Source organism: Equus asinus, chromosome 17 (assembly GCF_041296235.1).
Source record: "Equus asinus isolate D_3611 breed Donkey chromosome 17, EquAss-T2T_v2, whole genome shotgun sequence".
Lineage (NCBI taxonomy): Eukaryota > Metazoa > Chordata > Mammalia > Perissodactyla > Equidae > Equus > Equus asinus.
Genome location: NC_091806.1, coordinates 48,203,706 through 48,224,179, shown reverse-complemented (window position 1 = coordinate 48,224,179; position 20,474 = coordinate 48,203,706).

Sequence of the window (20,474 nt, the reverse complement as noted above, 5' to 3'; positions counted from 1 at the left end):
TACTGCCGTGACCCAGAACAGCCTTTCCAAGGGAACACGTGTCCCGGGAGCCACTTACAACAAGTGACACATGCACCCCACAGAGTCACGTGTCTCTGTGGGAAATGTGTAATCAGAGTCAGAGAAGAGCACGGAACAGGGAAATGTCTGCCCTTCCGATTTCCTGAGTGGAGGGCGCTTCCGCAAACCCGCTCTTTAAAAGACCAAACAGCAAAGGGACATGAGGTGGAAGCTGACACCTGAGGGAGGACAGTGGCTCCTGATGACGAGGCATCCTATCACCTCGCTGCTGAGAGACATGCGGATGAAGCTGGGAAGCCCTTCAGGCTGCACCTGTCACCCCATGGCCTGGTGGAATGGCAGCACCCCCAAGTTCCGCCCACTGCCTGGCACCCTGACTGCTCTTGTCCATAGCAGTTGGAGGCACTTGTCTCCTTTGTGAGCGGCTCTGCCGTCTCACACTGCCCACCTCGATGTGAGTGCAGGAGGCACAACTCACACCGCAACTGGTCAGTCAGGTGAGCATGACATGTTCCCTCCCCACTTCAGGCCATTTTGAGGACAGTGGCCACGGGGTGGGTGATGCTGGCCTCCCTTGGCTGTGGCCGAAGTTACACCAACCCATGAGTCTCAAGGGCAAGCTGGGCTCAGGCAACCCTCCCCTGGCTCCGTGGGGTGAGGGTGCTGCCTGTGGTTCCTATGTCCATGGGGGAGGCTGAGGTCAGAGCCTAGACAACTTGTCCAGAGCTGGAGGAGGGAGAGGAGAAGGAGGAAGAAGAGGAGGATGGAGGAGAATAGACAAGGAGGGGCAGAAGGGGAAGGATGGATGAGGAGTGGGAGATTGAGGAGGTGCAGGGGATAAGAAGAGGAGGAGGGTCATAGATCACGGAAGAGGAGGAAGAGGAGGAGGGTAGAGGAGAATAGATGGGGAGGATAGTGGAGGAGGAGGACAGGAGGAGAGTATGGGGGAGAAGGATGGGCAGGAGGGGGACTCAGGAGGAAGAGGGGGGAGAAAGATGAGATGGGGAGGAGGAAAATGGAGGAGGAGAATGAAAAGGTGGAGGAGAATAGATAAGGAAGTGGGAAAGAGGAAAAGGACAGTAAAGGAGAAGGTAGAGGATGAGGAGGCGGAGAAAGCGGGGAAGGATGGAGGATTGGGACGATAGAGAAGAGGGCGGATTGAGGAGGACGAGGATGGATGACGTGAATGGAGGAGGATACAAGGCGGAGTATGATGGAGGAGGATGGAGAAGGAGAAGGAGGATGGAGGAGGAGGAGGGTTAGGATGTGGACATAGGAGGAGAATGCAAGAGGAGGAGGGAGGACTGATGAGCAAGGAGAGGGAGGATGAGATGGATGCAGGAGGAGGACTGAGGAGTAGGAGGAGGATGGAAGAAGGAGGAGGAGGAAGATGTAAAAGGAGGAAGAAGGATGCAGATGGAGGGGAAAGAGGAGAAGCAGGATGGAGGAGTGATGACAGACATGGTGAGGATAGAGAAAAAGGAGAATAATACGGATGGAGGCAGAGGAGGAGATTTTGGAGCAGGAGAATGAAGAGGAGAAGGAGGATGGAACTGGAGGAGGGTGGAAGAGGTTGGAGTAGATTTAGGAGGAGGAGATGGAGAAGGAAGATAGAGAAGGATGGAGGAGAGAGATCCAGAAGGAGTAAAAAAGAGGTGGCTGGGCAGGAGGGAGGAGGATGGTGAGGTGGGAGGAGGAGGAGATTAAGGAGGAGGAGGAAGAGGGAGGAGGAGAAGGATGGAGGAGTAGGAGGAAGAATGATGGAGGACGAGGATAGAGGAAGATCAGAGGTCCCAGGGCAGGCAGTGAGGGGCCAGGGTGGGTCCTAGTGGAGGTTGTACCCCTATGAGCCCCGGGTCTGGTCGTCAGACTGAGAAGCACAGGGAAGCTGAGTGAGGGGTGTATGGGAACCTGCTGTACCAGTTTTTAATTCAAGGTAAGAGGTTTGAAACGTCAATATAGGTCTTCTCCACCCACGGCTCCCAAGCAGAGGGAGAGGAGGAGGGAAGTACACTGAGGGCTCTGGGGACAGGGATTGTCCAGCCAGACAGCGGGCATGTGCACCCAGGTCCACTGCTCACACCCTAGCACCTGCCCCACCTATCCTGTCCCTGCTTGGTGACAGGACCCTCTACCAGAGGCCCTTAGCCATCAGGGATTAAGGGCTAAGTCAGGCCTGGCTCCACTGACCTGCACATTGACCCAGAAGCCCCATTGTTGGGTGGAATGGCAATGCTCTGAAGTTCTGCCCGCTGCCCGGCATTCTCTGCTCTGGTCCATAGCAGCTGAAGGCAGTTGTGCCCTCTGTGAGCAAATCTGCCATCTCACACTGCCCAATTCCATGTGAGTGTTGTGTTCCTACAGGAGGCGCAGCTCGGAGAGGTGAGCAAGGCCTGTCCACTCCTCCCTTCAGGCCACTTTGTGAACAGTGGCTACCAGTGGTGCAGGGGGCACTGGCTTCCCTTGTCCGTGGCCAAGGTGACACCGAGCCCTGAGCCCTGATTGCAAGCTGAGCTGGGGCAGCCCTCCACAAGCTCCATGGGGTGGGGGCTGCCAATGGTGCTGGTGCCCACAGGTGGAGGCTGAGTTTAGTGCTCGGACAACATGCCCAGAGGTGAAGGAGGAGGAAGAGGCAGGAGGAGGTGGCAAGTGGGGAGGATGGATGAGGAAGAGTAGGTTTTGGAATGAGGAGGGGGTAAGAGGTTGAGGAAGGAGATAGAGAAGGACAAAGAGGAAGGAGGAGGATAGAAGAGAACAGAGGAGGAGGATAGTGGAGGAGGAGGACGGGGGAGAGCATGGGGGAGAAGGATTAGTAGGAGGGGGATGCAGAAGGAGGGGAAGGAAGAAGATGAAGAAGGAGAAAGAGAGTGGAGGAGAATAGATGAGGAAGGGGAGGGAGGGGCAGGAGGAGTATGGCTCTAGAGGTGGAGGTGGATGAGTAGGATGCAGAGGACAGTGGAGGAAGATGCAAGATGGGGAGGATGGAGGAGAGGGAAAATGGAGGAGGTGAAGAATCAGATGGATGGAGGAGGAGCGAAAGTGGAGTGTGGTGGAGGCGTATGCAGCTGGAGGAGGAAGATGGAGGAGGTGGAAGCAGGAGGAGGATGGCTGAGTGATGAGAGAGGAAGGGTATGAGGACAAGGAAGAGGAAGACATGGATGGAGATGGAGGAGGGGATGGTGGAGAAGGAGAAGGAGGAGGATGGAAAGGGTTGGAATAGATTTAGGAGGAGGATGGGGAAGGATGGAGGAGGAAGATCCAGGATGGGGTGGATGGGCAGGAGGAGGAGGAGGTGGGAGGAGGAGGAGATTAAGGAGAAGGAGGAAGGAGGAGGAGGAGGGGGATGGGAGAGAATGGAGCAGGATGAGCATGGTGGAGGAGGAGAGGGAGAGAGAGATGAGGAGAAGAGAGGAGAACGTGGAGGTGGAGGAGGATGGAGGCGGATGGAGGCGGAGCGTAGAGGAAGAGCAGGGACCCCAGGAAGGCCCAGAGCGGGCAGTGAGGGACCAGGACGGCACCCCAGTGGAGGCGGGACACCTGTGAGCCCCAGGTCTGGTAGTCAGACTGGGCACGTCAGGGAAGTTGGCTGAGGCAGGTGAGGTAACGGTCTGTACGGATTGTTAATCCAGGATAGCAGGTTTGAGACGTCAATATAAGTCTATTCCACGCACAGATCCCAAGCAAGGGGAGAGAGGGGGAAAGGACTGTCAGGGCACTGGGAACAGGGCATGGCCCTCTGGGAACAGCGGGCATGTACACCCGGGGCCAGCACTCACCAGGGTTTCTGCTGTCCTGGCATGATGGGATCCTCTCCCGGGGCGCTTGAACCTCGGGGGTTAAGTAAGAGGTCAGGCCCGGCTTCATTGACACGGACGCCAACCTGCTGGGACCATTTTGGGGGGAATGGGAGGATCCACGTACAGCCAACAGGCAGGGGGGAGCGGAGGAGGGAAGGATGGCCAGGGTTCTGGGGACGGGGCTGATCCCCCAGGGGACCGTGGTCATGTGCGCCCGGGTGCTTTGCCGACCATGTTACTGCTCTCCCTCCTGACCCGTCCCTGCGTGGTGACGGGACCCTCCGCCTGGGGCCCTTCACCTTCAGGGGTTAAGGGCTAACTCGGGCCCAGCTCCGCTGACCCGCACGCTGACCCGGGGGCCCCATTGTCGGGTGGACCGGCAGCGCCCCCAAGTTCCGCCCGCTGCCCGGCAACCTCTCTGCTCTGGTCCCTAGCAGTTGGAGGCACTCGTGCCCTCTGTGAGCGGCTCTGCCGTCTCGCACTGCCCACCTCGACGCGAGTGTCGAGTTCGTGGAGGAGGCGCAGCTCGCGCCCGCGACTGGTCAGTCAGGTGAGCGTGACTTTGGGGACAGTGGCCGCCAGGGGTGGTGCCACGGGCCTCCCTTGGCTGTAGGCGAGGTGACACCGACCCCCGAGCCCCGATGGAGAGCCGGGCTCAGACAGCCGTCCCCGGTCCATGGGGTGAGGGTGCTGCTCGCATTGCCCCTGCCCGTGGGAGGAGGCTGAGGTCAGAGGTTGGACAACTGGGCCCGAGGTGGAGGAGGGAGAGGAGGAGGAGGAGAGGAAGAGGGAGGTGAATAGATGAGGGAGGGGCGGATGGGGAACGATGGAGGAGGAGGAGGAGGAGATTGCAGGTGGAGGAGGGGTAGGATGAGGAGGAGGGAGAGAGAGGAGGAGGGAGGAGGATAGAGGAGAAAAGAGGAGGAGGGTGGTGGAGGAGGAGAACAGGAGGAGATTATGGGGTAGATGGGTGAGCAGGAGAGGGATGCCGGAGGAGGAGGAGGAGGGAAGAAGAGAGCAGGGATGATGCAGATGGAGGAGCCGAAGGAAAGGGTGGAGGAGAATAGGTGAGGAAAAGGGGAGGAGGAGGAGGAGGAGGAGGAGGAGGAACAGGGCAGTCGCGGAGGAGGTAGAGGAGGAGGATGCAGAGGATAGCGGGGGAGGATGGATGATCTGCAGGATGGAGGAGAGGGAGGATGGAGGAGGAGGAGGAAGAGGAGGAGGAGGTAAGTAGGGGAGGGGGGTGGAAGGGGGAGTAAGGTGGAGGAGGATGGAGCTGGAGGAGGAGGATGGTTGACCAACATGGAGGAATACATGGAGGAGGAGGAGGAGGGTTAGGGGGTGGATGTACGAGGGGAGTCGAGGAGGAGGAGCAGGAGGAGAGAGGAGTGATGGGTGAGGAGGGGGTGGATGCAGTGGGTGGATGGGGATGATTGAGTAGCACCAGGAGGATGGAAGAGGATGGAGAAGGAAGACGCAGGAGGAGGAAGGAGGACGTAGCTGGAAGGGCAGGAGGAGAAGGAGGATGGGGGAGATGGAAGGAGGAGGAGGAGGACTGAGGAGTGATGAGAGAGCGTGGGGAGGACCAAAAGGAGGAGGCTGAGGTGGATAGTGGAGGAGGTGGAGGAGGAGAGGGTGGAGCAGGGCAGTAGGGACAGGAGGAGTATGAAAGAGGTTGGAGTCCATTTAAAACGAGGAGGAGGAGGATGACTGGGAAGCATGGAGGAGGAAGATCAAGGGGTAGGAGAGAAATGGTGGATGGACATGGAGGAGGAGAGAAGGAGGATGGAGAACGTGGGAGGAGGAGGATCAAGGAGTGATGAGAGAGGATGGGGAGGGCGGCCCAGGAGGTGGACGAGATGGACGGAGGTGGCGGATGAGACGGCGCCGAAGGAGAACCAGGAGAAAGAGGATGTGAAGCTGGAGGAAGCAGACGGGAAGGCTGGAGGTCATGAAGGAGGGTGGGGAAGGATGGAGGAGAACGGAGCAGGGGGCGCGTGTTGGAGAAGGAGAGGGAGAGGCAGAGGGAGAGGAGGAGGGCAGATGAGAAAGGGCAGGCGGAGGAGGGTGGAGGAGGATGCAGGGGCAGGGTGAAGGAGGATGGAGCAGGAGGAGAGAGGAAGAGCAGAGGCCCCAGGCAGGCCCAGAGCAGACAGTGAGAGGCCAGGGTGGGGTCCCAGTGGAGGTCGTAGCCCTGTGAGGCCTGGGTCGGTCGTCAGACTGGAAACCGCGGGGAAGCTGGATGAGGCTGGTGTGGGAACGTGCTGTACTGAGTTTGAGTTCCAGACGGAAGGTGTGCAACATGGACGCCGGTCGGCTCCACGTACAGCCAACAGGCAGGGGGGAGCGGAGGAGGGAAGGATGGCCAGGGTTCTGGGGACGGGGCTCATCGCCCAGGGGACCGAGGTCGTGTGCGCCCGGGTGCTTTGCCGACCATGTTACTGCTCTCCCTCCTGACCCGTCCCTGCGTGGTGACGGGACCCTCCGCCTGGGGCCCTTGACCTTCAGGGGTTAAGGGCTAACACGGGCCCAGCTCCGCTGACCCGCACGCTGACCCGGGGGCCCCATTGTCGGGTGGAACGGCAGCGCCCCCAAGTTCCCCCCGCTGCCCGGCAACCGGTCTGCTCTTGTCCCTAGCAGTTGGAGGCACTCGTGCCCTCTGTGAGCGGCTCTGCCGTCTCGCACTGCCCACCTCGACGCGAGTGTCGAGTTCGTGGAGGAGGCGCAGCTCGCGCCCGCGACTGGTCAGTCAGGTGAGCGTGACTTTGGGGACAGTGGCCGCCAGGGGTGGTGCCACGGGCCTCCCTTGGCTGTAGGCGAGGTGACACCGACCCCCGAGCCCCGATGGAGAGCCGGGCTCAGACAGCCGTCCCCGGTCCATGGGGTGAGGGTGCTGCTCGCATTGCCCCTGCCCGTGGGAGGAGGCTGAGGTCAGAGGTTGGACAACTGGGCCCGAGGTGGAGGAGGGAGAGGAGGAGGAGGAGAGGAAGAGGGAGGTGAATAGATGAGGGAGGGGCGGATGGGGAACGATGGAGGAGGAGGAGGAGGAGATTGCAGGTGGAGGAGGGGTAGGATGAGGAGGAGGGAGAGAGAGGAGGAGGGAGGAGGATAGAGGAGAAAAGAGGAGGAGGGTGGTGGAGGAGGAGAACAGGAGGAGATTACGGGGTAGATGGGTGAGCAGGAGAGGGATGCCGGAGGAGGAGGGGGAGGGAAGAAGAGAGCAGGGATGATGCAGATGGAGGAGCCGAAGGAAAGGGTGGAGGAGAATAGGTGAGGAAGAGGGGAGGAGGAGGAGGAGGAGGAGGAACAGGGCAGTCGCGGAGGAGGTAGAGGAGGAGGATGCAGAGGATAGCGGGGGAGGATGGCTGATCTGCAGGATGGAGGAGAGGGAGGATGGAGGAGGAGGAGGAAGAGGAGGAGGAGGTAAGTAGGGGAGGGGGGTGGAAGGGGGAGTAAGGTGGAGGAGGATGGAGCTGGAGGAGGAGGATGGTTGACCAACATGGAGGAATACATGGAGGAGGAGGAGGAGGAGGGTTAGGGGGTGGATGTACGAGGGGAGTCGAGGAGGAGGAGCAGGAGGAGAGAGGAGTGATGGGTGAGGAGGGGGTGGATGCAGTGGGTGGATGGGGATGATTGAGTAGCACCAGGAGGATGGAAGAGGATGGAGAAGGAAGACGCAGGAGGAGGAAGGAGGACGTAGCTGGAAGGGCAGGAGGAGAAGGAGGATGGGGGAGATGGAAGGAGGAGGAGGAGGACTGAGGAGTGATGAGAAGGCGTGGGGAGGACCAAAAGGAGGAGGCTGAGGTGGATAGTGGAGGAGGTGGAGGAGGAGAGGGTGGAGCAGGGCAGTAGGGACAGGAGGAGTATGAAAGAGGTTGGAGTCCATTTAAAACGAGGAGGAGGAGGATGACTGGGAAGCATGGAGGAGGAAGATCAAGGGGTAGGAGAGAAATGGTGGATGGACATGGAGGAGGAGAGAAGGAGGATGGAGAACGTGGGAGGAGGAGGATCAAGGAGTGATGAGAGAGGATGGGGAGGGCGGCCCAGGAGGTGGACGAGATGGACGGAGGTGGCGGATGAGACGGCGCCGAAGGAGAACCAGGAGAAAGAGGATGTGAAGCTGGAGGAAGCAGACGGGAAGGCTGGAGGTCATGAAGGAGGGTGGGGAAGGATGGAGGAGAACGGAGCAGGGGGCGCGTGTTGGAGAAGGAGAGGGAGAGGCAGAGGGAGAGGAGGAGGGCAGATGAGAAAGGGCAGGCGGAGGAGGGTGGAGGAGGATGCAGGGGCAGGGTGAAGGAGGATGGAGCAGGAGGAGAGAGGAAGAGCAGAGGCCCCAGGCAGGCCCAGAGCAGACAGTGAGAGGCCAGGGTGGGGTCCCAGTGGAGGTCGTAGCCCTGTGAGGCCTGGGTCGGTCGTCAGACTGGAAACCGCGGGGAAGCTGGATGAGGCTGGTGTGGGAACGTGCTGTACTGAGTTTGAGTTCCAGACGGAAGGTGTGCAACATGGACGCCGGTCGGCTCCACGTACAGCCAACAGGCAGGGGGGAGCGGAGGAGGGAAGGATGGCCAGGGTTCTGGGGACGGGGCTCATCGCCCAGGGGACCGAGGTCGTGTGCGCCCGGGTGCTTTGCCGACCATGTTACTGCTCTCCCTCCTGACCCGTCCCTGCGTGGTGACGGGACCCTCCGCCTGGGGCCCTTGACCTTCAGGGGTTAAGGGCTAACACGGGCCCAGCTCCGCTGACCCGCACGCTGACCCGGGGGCCCCATTGTCGGGTGGAACGGCAGCGCCCCCAAGTTCCCCCCGCTGCCCGGCAACCTGTCTGCTCTTGTCCCTAGCAGTTGGAGGCACTCGTGCCCTCTGTGAGCGGCTCTGCCGTCTCGCACTGCCCACCTCGACGCGAGTGTCGAGTTCGTGGAGGAGGCGCAGCTCGCGCCCGCGACTGGTCAGTCAGGTGAGCGTGACTTTGGGGACAGTGGCCGCCAGGGGTGGTGCCACGGGCCTCCCTTGGCTGTAGGCGAGGTGACACCGACCCCCGAGCCCCGATGGAGAGCCGGGCTCAGACAGCCGTCCCCGGTCCATGGGGTGAGGGTGCTGCTCGCATTGCCCCTGCCCGTGGGAGGAGGCTGAGGTCAGAGGTTGGACAACTGGGCCCGAGGTGGAGGAGGGAGAGGAGGAGGAGGAGAGGAAGAGGGAGGTGAATAGATGAGGGAGGGGCGGATGGGGAACGATGGAGGAGGAGGAGGAGGAGATTGCAGGTGGAGGAGGGGTAGGATGAGGAGGAGGGAGAGAGAGGAGGAGGGAGGAGGATAGAGGAGAAAAGAGGAGGAGGGTGGTGGAGGAGGAGAACAGGAGGAGATTACGGGGTAGATGGGTGAGCAGGAGAGGGATGCCGGAGGAGGAGGGGGAGGGAAGAAGAGAGCAGGGATGATGCAGATGGAGGAGCCGAAGGAAAGGGTGGAGGAGAATAGGTGAGGAAGAGGGGAGGAGGAGGAGGAGGAGGAGGAACAGGGCAGTCGCGGAGGAGGTAGAGGAGGAGGATGCAGAGGATAGCGGGGGAGGATGGCTGATCTGCAGGATGGAGGAGAGGGAGGATGGAGGAGGAGGAGGAAGAGGAGGAGGAGGTAAGTAGGGGAGGGGGGTGGAAGGGGGAGTAAGGTGGAGGAGGATGGAGCTGGAGGAGGAGGATGGTTGACCAACATGGAGGAATACATGGAGGAGGAGGAGGAGGAGGGTTAGGGGGTGGATGTACGAGGGGAGTCGAGGAGGAGGAGCAGGAGGAGAGAGGAGTGATGGGTGAGGAGGGGGTGGATGCAGTGGGTGGATGGGGATGATTGAGTAGCACCAGGAGGATGGAAGAGGATGGAGAAGGAAGACGCAGGAGGAGGAAGGAGGACGTAGCTGGAAGGGCAGGAGGAGAAGGAGGATGGGGGAGATGGAAGGAGGAGGAGGAGGACTGAGGAGTGATGAGAGAGCGTGGGGAGGACCAAAAGGAGGAGGCTGAGGTGGATAGTGGAGGAGGTGGAGGAGGAGAGGGTGGAGCAGGGCAGTAGGGACAGGAGGAGTATGAAAGAGGTTGGAGTCCATTTAAAACGAGGAGGAGGAGGATGACTGGGAAGCATGGAGGAGGAAGATCAAGGGGTAGGAGAGAAATGGTGGATGGACATGGAGGAGGAGAGAAGGAGGATGGAGAACGTGGGAGGAGGAGGATCAAGGAGTGATGAGAGAGGATGGGGAGGGCGGCCCAGGAGGTGGACGAGATGGACGGAGGTGGCGGATGAGACGGCGCCGAAGGAGAACCAGGAGAAAGAGGATGTGAAGCTGGAGGAAGCAGACGGGAAGGCTGGAGGTCATGAAGGAGGGTGGGGAAGGATGGAGGAGAACGGAGCAGGGGGCGCGTGTTGGAGAAGGAGAGGGAGAGGCAGAGGGAGAGGAGGAGGGCAGATGAGAAAGGGCAGGCGGAGGAGGGTGGAGGAGGATGCAGGGGCAGGGTGAAGGAGGATGGAGCAGGAGGAGAGAGGAAGAGCAGAGGCCCCAGGCAGGCCCAGAGCAGACAGTGAGAGGCCAGGGTGGGGTCCCAGTGGAGGTCGTAGCCCTGTGAGGCCTGGGTCGGTCGTCAGACTGGAAACCGCGGGGAAGCTGGATGAGGCTGGTGTGGGAACGTGCTGTACTGAGTTTGAGTTCCAGACGGAAGGTGTGCAACATGGACGCCGGTCGGCTCCACGTACAGCCAACAGGCAGGGGGGAGCGGAGGAGGGAAGGATGGCCAGGGTTCTGGGGACGGGGCTCATCGCCCAGGGGACCGAGGTCGTGTGCGCCCGGGTGCTTTGCCGACCATGTTACTGCTCTCCCTCCTGACCCGTCCCTGCGTGGTGACGGGACCCTCCGCCTGGGGCCCTTGACCTTCAGGGGTTAAGGGCTAACACGGGCCCAGCTCCGCTGACCCGCACGCTGACCCGGGGGCCCCATTGTCGGGTGGAACGGCAGCGCCCCCAAGTTCCCCCCGCTGCCCGGCAACCTGTCTGCTCTTGTCCCTAGCAGTTGGAGGCACTCGTGCCCTCTGTGAGCGGCTCTGCCGTCTCGCACTGCCCACCTCGACGCGAGTGTCGAGTTCGTGGAGGAGGCGCAGCTCGCGCCCGCGACTGGTCAGTCAGGTGAGCGTGACTTTGGGGACAGTGGCCGCCAGGGGTGGTGCCACGGGCCTCCCTTGGCTGTAGGCGAGGTGACACCGACCCCCGAGCCCCGATGGAGAGCCGGGCTCAGACAGCCGTCCCCGGTCCATGGGGTGAGGGTGCTGCTCGCATTGCCCCTGCCCGTGGGAGGAGGCTGAGGTCAGAGGTTGGACAACTGGGCCCGAGGTGGAGGAGGGAGAGGAGGAGGAGGAGAGGAAGAGGGAGGTGAATAGATGAGGGAGGGGCGGATGGGGAACGATGGAGGAGGAGGAGGAGGAGATTGCAGGTGGAGGAGGGGTAGGATGAGGAGGAGGGAGAGAGAGGAGGAGGGAGGAGGATAGAGGAGAAAAGAGGAGGAGGGTGGTGGAGGAGGAGAACAGGAGGAGATTACGGGGTAGATGGGTGAGCAGGAGAGGGATGCCGGAGGAGGAGGGGGAGGGAAGAAGAGAGCAGGGATGATGCAGATGGAGGAGCCGAAGGAAAGGGTGGAGGAGAATAGGTGAGGAAGAGGGGAGGAGGAGGAGGAGGAGGAGGAACAGGGCAGTCGCGGAGGAGGTAGAGGAGGAGGATGCAGAGGATAGCGGGGGAGGATGGCTGATCTGCAGGATGGAGGAGAGGGAGGATGGAGGAGGAGGAGGAAGAGGAGGAGGAGGTAAGTAGGGGAGGGGGGTGGAAGGGGGAGTAAGGTGGAGGAGGATGGAGCTGGAGGAGGAGGATGGTTGACCAACATGGAGGAATACATGGAGGAGGAGGAGGAGGAGGGTTAGGGGGTGGATGTACGAGGGGAGTCGAGGAGGAGGAGCAGGAGGAGAGAGGAGTGATGGGTGAGGAGGGGGTGGATGCAGTGGGTGGATGGGGATGATTGAGTAGCACCAGGAGGATGGAAGAGGATGGAGAAGGAAGACGCAGGAGGAGGAAGGAGGACGTAGCTGGAAGGGCAGGAGGAGAAGGAGGATGGGGGAGATGGAAGGAGGAGGAGGAGGACTGAGGAGTGATGAGAGAGCGTGGGGAGGACCAAAAGGAGGAGGCTGAGGTGGATAGTGGAGGAGGTGGAGGAGGAGAGGGTGGAGCAGGGCAGTAGGGACAGGAGGAGTATGAAAGAGGTTGGAGTCCATTTAAAACGAGGAGGAGGAGGATGACTGGGAAGCATGGAGGAGGAAGATCAAGGGGTAGGAGAGAAATGGTGGATGGACATGGAGGAGGAGAGAAGGAGGATGGAGAACGTGGGAGGAGGAGGATCAAGGAGTGATGAGAGAGGATGGGGAGGGCGGCCCAGGAGGTGGACGAGATGGACGGAGGTGGCGGATGAGACGGCGCCGAAGGAGAACCAGGAGAAAGAGGATGTGAAGCTGGAGGAAGCAGACGGGAAGGCTGGAGGTCATGAAGGAGGGTGGGGAAGGATGGAGGAGAACGGAGCAGGGGGCGCGTGTTGGAGAAGGAGAGGGAGAGGAGGAGGGCAGATGAGAAAGGGCAGGCGGAGGAGGGTGGAGGAGGATGCAGGGGCAGGGTGAAGGAGGATGGAGCAGGAGGAGAGAGGAAGAGCAGAGGCCCCAGGCAGGCCCAGAGCAGACAGTGAGAGGCCAGGGTGGGGTCCCAGTGGAGGTCGTAGCCCTGTGAGGCCTGGGTCGGTCGTCAGACTGGAAACCGCGGGGAAGCTGGATGAGGCTGGTGTGGGAACGTGCTGTACTGAGTTTGAGTTCCAGACGGAAGGTGTGCAACATGGACGCCGGTCGGCTCCACGTACAGCCAACAGGCAGGGGGGAGCGGAGGAGGGAAGGATGGCCAGGGTTCTGGGGACGGGGCTCATCGCCCAGGGGACCGAGGTCGTGTGCGCCCGGGTGCTTTGCCGACCATGTTACTGCTCTCCCTCCTGACCCGTCCCTGCGTGGTGACGGGACCCTCCGCCTGGGGCCCTTGACCTTCAGGGGTTAAGGGCTAACACGGGCCCAGCTCCGCTGACCCGCACGCTGACCCGGGGGCCCCATTGTCGGGTGGAACGGCAGCGCCCCCAAGTTCCCCCCGCTGCCCGGCAACCGGTCTGCTCTTGTCCCTAGCAGTTGGAGGCACTCGTGCCCTCTGTGAGCGGCTCTGCCGTCTCGCACTGCCCACCTCGACGCGAGTGTCGAGTTCGTGGAGGAGGCGCAGCTCGCGCCCGCGACTGGTCAGTCAGGTGAGCGTGACTTTGGGGACAGTGGCCGCCAGGGGTGGTGCCACGGGCCTCCCTTGGCTGTAGGCGAGGTGACACCGACCCCCGAGCCCCGATGGAGAGCCGGGCTCAGACAGCCGTCCCCGGTCCATGGGGTGAGGGTGCTGCTCGCATTGCCCCTGCCCGTGGGAGGAGGCTGAGGTCAGAGGTTGGACAACTGGGCCCGAGGTGGAGGAGGGAGAGGAGGAGGAGGAGAGGAAGAGGGAGGTGAATAGATGAGGGAGGGGCGGATGGGGAACGATGGAGGAGGAGGAGGAGGAGATTGCAGGTGGAGGAGGGGTAGGATGAGGAGGAGGGAGAGAGAGGAGGAGGGAGGAGGATAGAGGAGAAAAGAGGAGGAGGGTGGTGGAGGAGGAGAACAGGAGGAGATTATGGGGTAGATGGGTGAGCAGGAGAGGGATGCCGGAGGAGGAGGGGGAGGGAAGAAGAGAGCAGGGATGATGCAGATGGAGGAGCCGAAGGAAAGGGTGGAGGAGAATAGGTGAGGAAGAGGGGAGGAGGAGGAGGAGGAGGAGGAACAGGGCAGTCGCGGAGGAGGTAGAGGAGGAGGATGCAGAGGATAGCGGGGGAGGATGGATGATCTGCAGGATGGAGGAGAGGGAGGATGGAGGAGGAGGAGGAAGAGGAGGAGGAGGTAAGTAGGGGAGGGGGGTGGAAGGGGGAGTAAGGTGGAGGAGGATGGAGCTGGAGGAGGAGGATGGTTGACCAACATGGAGGAATACATGGAGGAGGAGGAGGAGGAGGGTTAGGGGGTGGATGTACGAGGGGAGTCGAGGAGGAGGAGCAGGAGGAGAGAGGAGTGATGGGTGAGGTGGGGTTGGATGCAGTGGGTGGATGGGGATGATTGAGTAGCACCAGGAGGATGGAAGAGGATGGAGAAGGAAGACGCAGGAGGAGGAAGGAGGACGTAGCTGGAAGGGCAGGAGGAGAAGGAGGATGGGGGAGATGGAAGGAGGAGGAGGAGGACTGAGGAGTGATGAGAGAGCGTGGGGAGGACCAAAAGGAGGAGGCTGAGGTGGATAGTGGAGGAGGTGGAGGAGGAGAGGGTGGAGCAGGGCAGTAGGGACAGGAGGAGTATGAAAGAGGTTGGAGTCCATTCAAAACGAGGAGGAGGAGGATGACTGGGAAGCATGGAGGAGGAAGATCAAGGGGTAGGAGAGAAATGGTGGGTGGACATGGAGGAGGAGAGAAGGAGGATGGAGAACGTGGGAGGAGGAGGATCAAGGAGTGATGAGAGAGGATGGGGAGGGCGGCCCAGGAGGTGGACGAGATGGACGGAGGTGGCGGATGAGACGGCGCCGAAGGAGAACCAGGAGAAAGAGGATGTGAAGCTGGAGGAAGCAGACGGGAAGGCTGGAGGACATGAAGGAGGGTGGGGAAGGATGGAGGAGAACGGAGCAGGGGGCGCGTGTTGGAGAAGGAGAGGGAGAGGAGGAGGGCAGATGAGAAAGGGCAGGCGGAGGAGGGTGGAGGAGGATGCAGGGGCAGGGTGAAGGAGGATGGAGCAGGAGGAGAGAGGAAGAGCAGAGGCCCCAGGCAGGCCCAGAGCAGACAGTGAGAGGCCAGGGTGGGGTCCCAGTGGAGGTCGTAGCCCTGTGAGGCCTGGGTCGGTCGTCAGACTGGAAACCGCGGGGAAGCTGGATGAGGCTGGTGTGGGAACGTGCTGTAGTGAGTTTGAGTTCCAGACGGAAGGTGTGCAACATGGACGCCGGTCGGCTCCACGTACAGCCAACAGGCAGGGGGGAGCGGAGGAGGGAAGGATGGCCAGGGTTCTGGGGACGGGGCTCATCGCCCAGGGGACCGAGGTCGTGTGCGCCCGGGTGCTTTGCCGACCATGTTACTGCTCTCCCTCCTGACCCGTCCCTGCGTGGTGACGGGACCCTCCGCCTGGGGCCCTTGACCTTCAGGGGTTAAGGGCTAACACGGGCCCAGCTCCGCTGACCCGCACGCTGACCCGGGGGCCCCATTGTCGGGTGGAACGGCAGCGCCCCCAAGTTCCCCCCGCTGCCCGGCAACCGGTGTGCTCTTGTCCCTAGCAGTTGGAGGCACTCGTGCCCTCTGTGAGCGGCTCTGCCGTCTCGCACTGCCCACCTCGACGCGAGTGTCGAGTTCGTGGAGGAGGCGCAGCTCGCGCCCGCGACTGGTCAGTCAGGTGAGCGTGACTTTGGGGACAGTGGCCGCCAGGGGTGGTGCCACGGGCCTCCCTTGGCTGTAGGCGAGGTGACACCGACCCCCGAGCCCCGATGGAGAGCCGGGCTCAGACAGCCGTCCCCGGTCCATGGGGTGAGGGTGCTGCTCGCATTGCCCCTGCCCGTGGGAGGAGGCTGAGGTCAGAGGTTGGACAACTGGGCCCGAGGTGGAGGAGGGAGAGGAGGAGGAGGAGAGGAAGAGGGAGGTGAATAGATGAGGGAGGGGCGGATGGGGAACGATGGAGGAGGAGGAGGAGGAGATTGCAGGTGGAGGAGGGGTAGGATGAGGAGGAGGGAGAGAGAGGAGGAGGGAGGAGGATAGAGGAGAAAAGAGGAGGAGGGTGGTGGAGGAGGAGAACAGGAGGAGATTACGGGGTAGATGGGTGAGCAGGAGAGGGATGCCGGAGGAGGAGGGGGAGGGAAGAAGAGAGCAGGGATGATGCAGATGGAGGAGCCGAAGGAAAGGGTGGAGGAGAATAGGTGAGGAAGAGGGGAGGAGGAGGAGGAGGAGGAGGAACAGGGCAGTCGCGGAGGAGGTAGAGGAGGAGGATGCAGAGGATAGCGGGGGAGGATGGCTGATCTGCAGGATGGAGGAGAGGGAGGATGGAGGAGGAGGAGGAAGAGGAGGAGGAGGTAAGTAGGGGAGGGGGGTGGAAGGGGGAGTAAGGTGGAGGAGGATGGAGCTGGAGGAGGAGGATGGTTGACCAACATGGAGGAATACATGGAGGAGGAGGAGGAGGAGGGTTAGGGGGTGGATGTACGAGGGGAGTCGAGGAGGAGGAGCAGGAGGAGAGAGGAGTGATGGGTGAGGAGGGGGTGGATGCAGTGGGTGGATGGGGATGATTGAGTAGCACCAGGAGGATGGAAGAGGATGGAGAAGGAAGACGCAGGAGGAGGAAGGAGGACGTAGCTGGAAGGGCAGGAGGAGAAGGAGGATGGGGGAGATGGAAGGAGGAGGAGGAGGACTGAGGAGTGATGAGAAGGCGTGGGGAGGACCAAAAGGAGGAGGCTGAGGTGGATAGTGGAGGAGGTGGAGGAGGAGAGGGTGGAGCAGGGCAGTAGGGACAGGAGGAGTATGAAAGAGGTTGGAGTCCATTTAAAACGAGGAGGAGGAGGATGACTGGGAAGCATGGAGGAGGAAGATCAAGGGGTAGGAGAGAAATGGTGGATGGACATGGAGGAGGAGAGAAGGAGGATGGAGAACGTGGGAGGAGGAGGATCAAGGAGTGATGAGAGAGGATGGGGAGGGCGGCCCAGGAGGTGGACGAGATGGACGGAGGTGGCGGATGAGACGGCGCCGAAGGAGAACCAGGAGAAAGAGGATGTGAAGCTGGAGGAAGCAGACGGGAAGGCTGGAGGTCATGAAGGAGGGTGGGGAAGGATGGAGGAGAACGGAGCAGGGGGCGCGTGTTGGAGAAGGAGAGGGAGAGGCAGAGGGAGAGGAGGAGGGCAGATGAGAAAGGGCAGGCGGAGGAGGGTGGAGGAGGATGCAGGGGCAGGGTGAAGGAGGATGGAGCAGGAGGAGAGAGGAAGAGCAGAGGCCCCAGGCAGGCCCAGAGCAGACAGTGAGAGGCCAGGGTGGGGTCCCAGTGGAGGTCGTAGCCCTGTGAGGCCTGGGTCGGTCGTCAGACTGGAAACCGCGGGGAAGCTGGATGAGGCTGGTGTGGGAACGTGCTGTACTGAGTTTGAGTTCCAGACGGAAGGTGTGCAACATGGACGCCGGTCGGCTCCACGTACAGCCAACAGGCAGGGGGGAGCGGAGGAGGGAAGGATGGCCAGGGTTCTGGGGACGGGGCTCATCGCCCAGGGGACCGAGGTCGTGTGCGCCCGGGTGCTTTGCCGACCATGTTACTGCTCTCCCTCCTGACCCGTCCCTGCGTGGTGACGGGACCCTCCGCCTGGGGCCCTTGACCTTCAGGGGTTAAGGGCTAACACGGGCCCAGCTCCGCTGACCCGCACGCTGACCCGGGGGCCCCATTGTCGGGTGGAACGGCAGCGCCCCCAAGTTCCCCCCGCTGCCCGGCAACCTGTCTGCTCTTGTCCCTAGCAGTTGGAGGCACTCGTGCCCTCTGTGAGCGGCTCTGCCGTCTCGCACTGCCCACCTCGACGCGAGTGTCGAGTTCGTGGAGGAGGCGCAGCTCGCGCCCGCGACTGGTCAGTCAGGTGAGCGTGACTTTGGGGACAGTGGCCGCCAGGGGTGGTGCCACGGGCCTCCCTTGGCTGTAGGCGAGGTGACACCGACCCCCGAGCCCCGATGGAGAGCCGGGCTCAGACAGCCGTCCCCGGTCCATGGGGTGAGGGTGCTGCTCGCATTGCCCCTGCCCGTGGGAGGAGGCTGAGGTCAGAGGTTGGACAACTGGGCCCGAGGTGGAGGAGGGAGAGGAGGAGGAGGAGAGGAAGAGGGAGGTGAATAGATGAGGGAGGGGCGGATGGGGAACGATGGAGGAGGAGGAGGAGGAGATTGCAGGTGGAGGAGGGGTAGGATGAGGAGGAGGGAGAGAGAGGAGGAGGGAGGAGGATAGAGGAGAAAAGAGGAGGAGGGTGGTGGAGGAGGAGAACAGGAGGAGATTACGGGGTAGATGGGTGAGCAGGAGAGGGATGCCGGAGGAGGAGGGGGAGGGAAGAAGAGAGCAGGGATGATGCAGATGGAGGAGCCGAAGGAAAGGGTGGAGGAGAATAGGTGAGGAAGAGGGGAGGAGGAGGAGGAGGAGGAGGAACAGGGCAGTCGCGGAGGAGGTAGAGGAGGAGGATGCAGAGGATAGCGGGGGAGGATGGCTGATCTGCAGGATGGAGGAGAGGGAGGATGGAGGAGGAGGAGGAAGAGGAGGAGGAGGTAAGTAGGGGAGGGGGGTGGAAGGGGGAGTAAGGTGGAGGAGGATGGAGCTGGAGGAGGAGGATGGTTGACCAACATGGAGGAATACATGGAGGAGGAGGAGGAGGAGGGTTAGGGGGTGGATGTACGAGGGGAGTCGAGGAGGAGGAGCAGGAGGAGAGAGGAGTGATGGGTGAGGAGGGGGTGGATGCAGTGGGTGGATGGGGATGATTGAGTAGCACCAGGAGGATGGAAGAGGATGGAGAAGGAAGACGCAGGAGGAGGAAGGAGGACGTAGCTGGAAGGGCAGGAGGAGAAGGAGGATGGGGGAGATGGAAGGAGGAGGAGGAGGACTGAGGAGTGATGAGAGAGCGTGGGGAGGACCAAAAGGAGGAGGCTGAGGTGGATAGTGGAGGAGGTGGAGGAGGAGAGGGTGGAGCAGGGCAGTAGGGACAGGAGGAGTATGAAAGAGGTTGGAGTCCATTTAAAACGAGGAGGAGGAGGATGACTGGGAAGCATGGAGGAGGAAGATCAAGGGGTAGGAGAGAAATGGTGGATGGACATGGAGGAGGAGAGAAGGAGGATGGAGAACGTGGGAGGAGGAGGATCAAGGAGTGATGAGAGAGGATGGGGAGGGCGGCCCAGGAGGTGGACGAGATGGACGGAGGTGGCGGATGAGACGGCGCCGAAGGAGAACCAGGAGAAAGAGGATGTGAAGCTGGAGGAAGCAGACGGGAAGGCTGGAGGTCATGAAGGAGGGTGGGGAAGGATGGAGGAGAACGGAGCAGGGGGCGCGTGTTGGAGAAGGAGAGGGAGAGGCAGAGGGAGAGGAGGAGGGCAGATGAGAAAGGGCAGGCGGAGGAGGGTGGAGGAGGATGCAGGGGCAGGGTGAAGGAGGATGGAGCAGGAGGAGAGAGGAAGAGCAGAGGCCCCAGGCAGGCCCAGAGCAGACAGTGAGAGGCCAGGGTGGGGTCCCAGTGGAGGTCGTAGCCCTGTGAGGCCTGGGTCGGTCGTCAGACTGGAAACCGCGGGGAAGCTGGATGAGGCTGGTGTGGGAACGTGCTGTACTGAGTTTGAGTTCCAGACGGAAGGTGTGCAACATGGACGCCGGTCGGCTCCACGTACAGCCAACAGGCAGGGGGGAGCGGAGGAGGGAAGGATGGCCAGGGTTCTGGGGACGGGGCTCATCGCCCAGGGGACCGAGGTCGTGTGCGCCCGGGTGCTTTGCCGACCATGTTACTGCTCTCCCTCCTGACCCGTCCCTGCGTGGTGACGGGACCCTCCGCCTGGGGCCCTTGACCTTCAGGGGTTAAGGGCTAACACGGGCCCAGCTCCGCTGACCCGCACGCTGACCCGGGGGCCCCATTGTCGGGTGGAACGGCAGCGCCCCCAAGTTCCCCCCGCTGCCCGGCAACCTGTCTGCTCTTGTCCCTAGCAGTTGGAGGCACTCGTGCCCTCTGTGAGCGGCTCTGCCGTCTCGCACTGCCCACCTCGACGCGAGTGTCGAGTTCGTGGAGGAGGCGCAGCTCGCGCCCGCGACTGGTCAGTCAGGTGAGCGTGACTTTGGGGACAGTGGCCGCCAGGGGTGGTGCCACGGGCCTCCCTTGGCTGTAGGCGAGGTGACACCGACCCCCGAGCCCCGATGGAGAGCCGGGCTCAGACAGCCGTCCCCGGTCCATGGGGTGAGGGTGCTGCTCGCATTGCCCCTGCCCGTGGGAGGAGGCTGAGGTCAGAGGTTGGACAACTGGGCCCGAGGTGGAGGAGGGAGAGGAGGAGGAGGAGAGGAAGAGGGAGGTGAATAGATGAGGGAGGGGCGGATGGGGAACGATGGAGGAGGAGGAGGAGGAGATTGCAGGTGGAGGAGGGGTAGGATGAGGAGGAGGGAGAGAGAGGAGGAGGGAGGAGGATAGAGGAGAAAAGAGGAGGAGGGTGGTGGAGGAGGAGAACAGGAGGAGATTACGGGGTAGATGGGTGAGCAGGAGAGGGATGCCGGAGGAGGAGGGGGAGGGAAGAAGAGAGCAGGGATGATGCAGATGGAGGAGCCGAAGGAAAGGGTGGAGGAGAATAGGTGAGGAAGAGGGGAGGAGGAGGAGGAGGAGGAGGAACAGGGCAGTCGCGGAGGAGGTAGAGGAGGAGGATGCAGAGGATAGCGGGGGAGGATGGCTGATCTGCAGGATGGAGGAGAGGGAGGATGGAGGAGGAGGAGGAAGAGGAGGAGGAGGTAAGTAGGGGAGGGGGGTGGAAGGGGGAGTAAGGTGGAGGAGGATGGAGCTGGAGG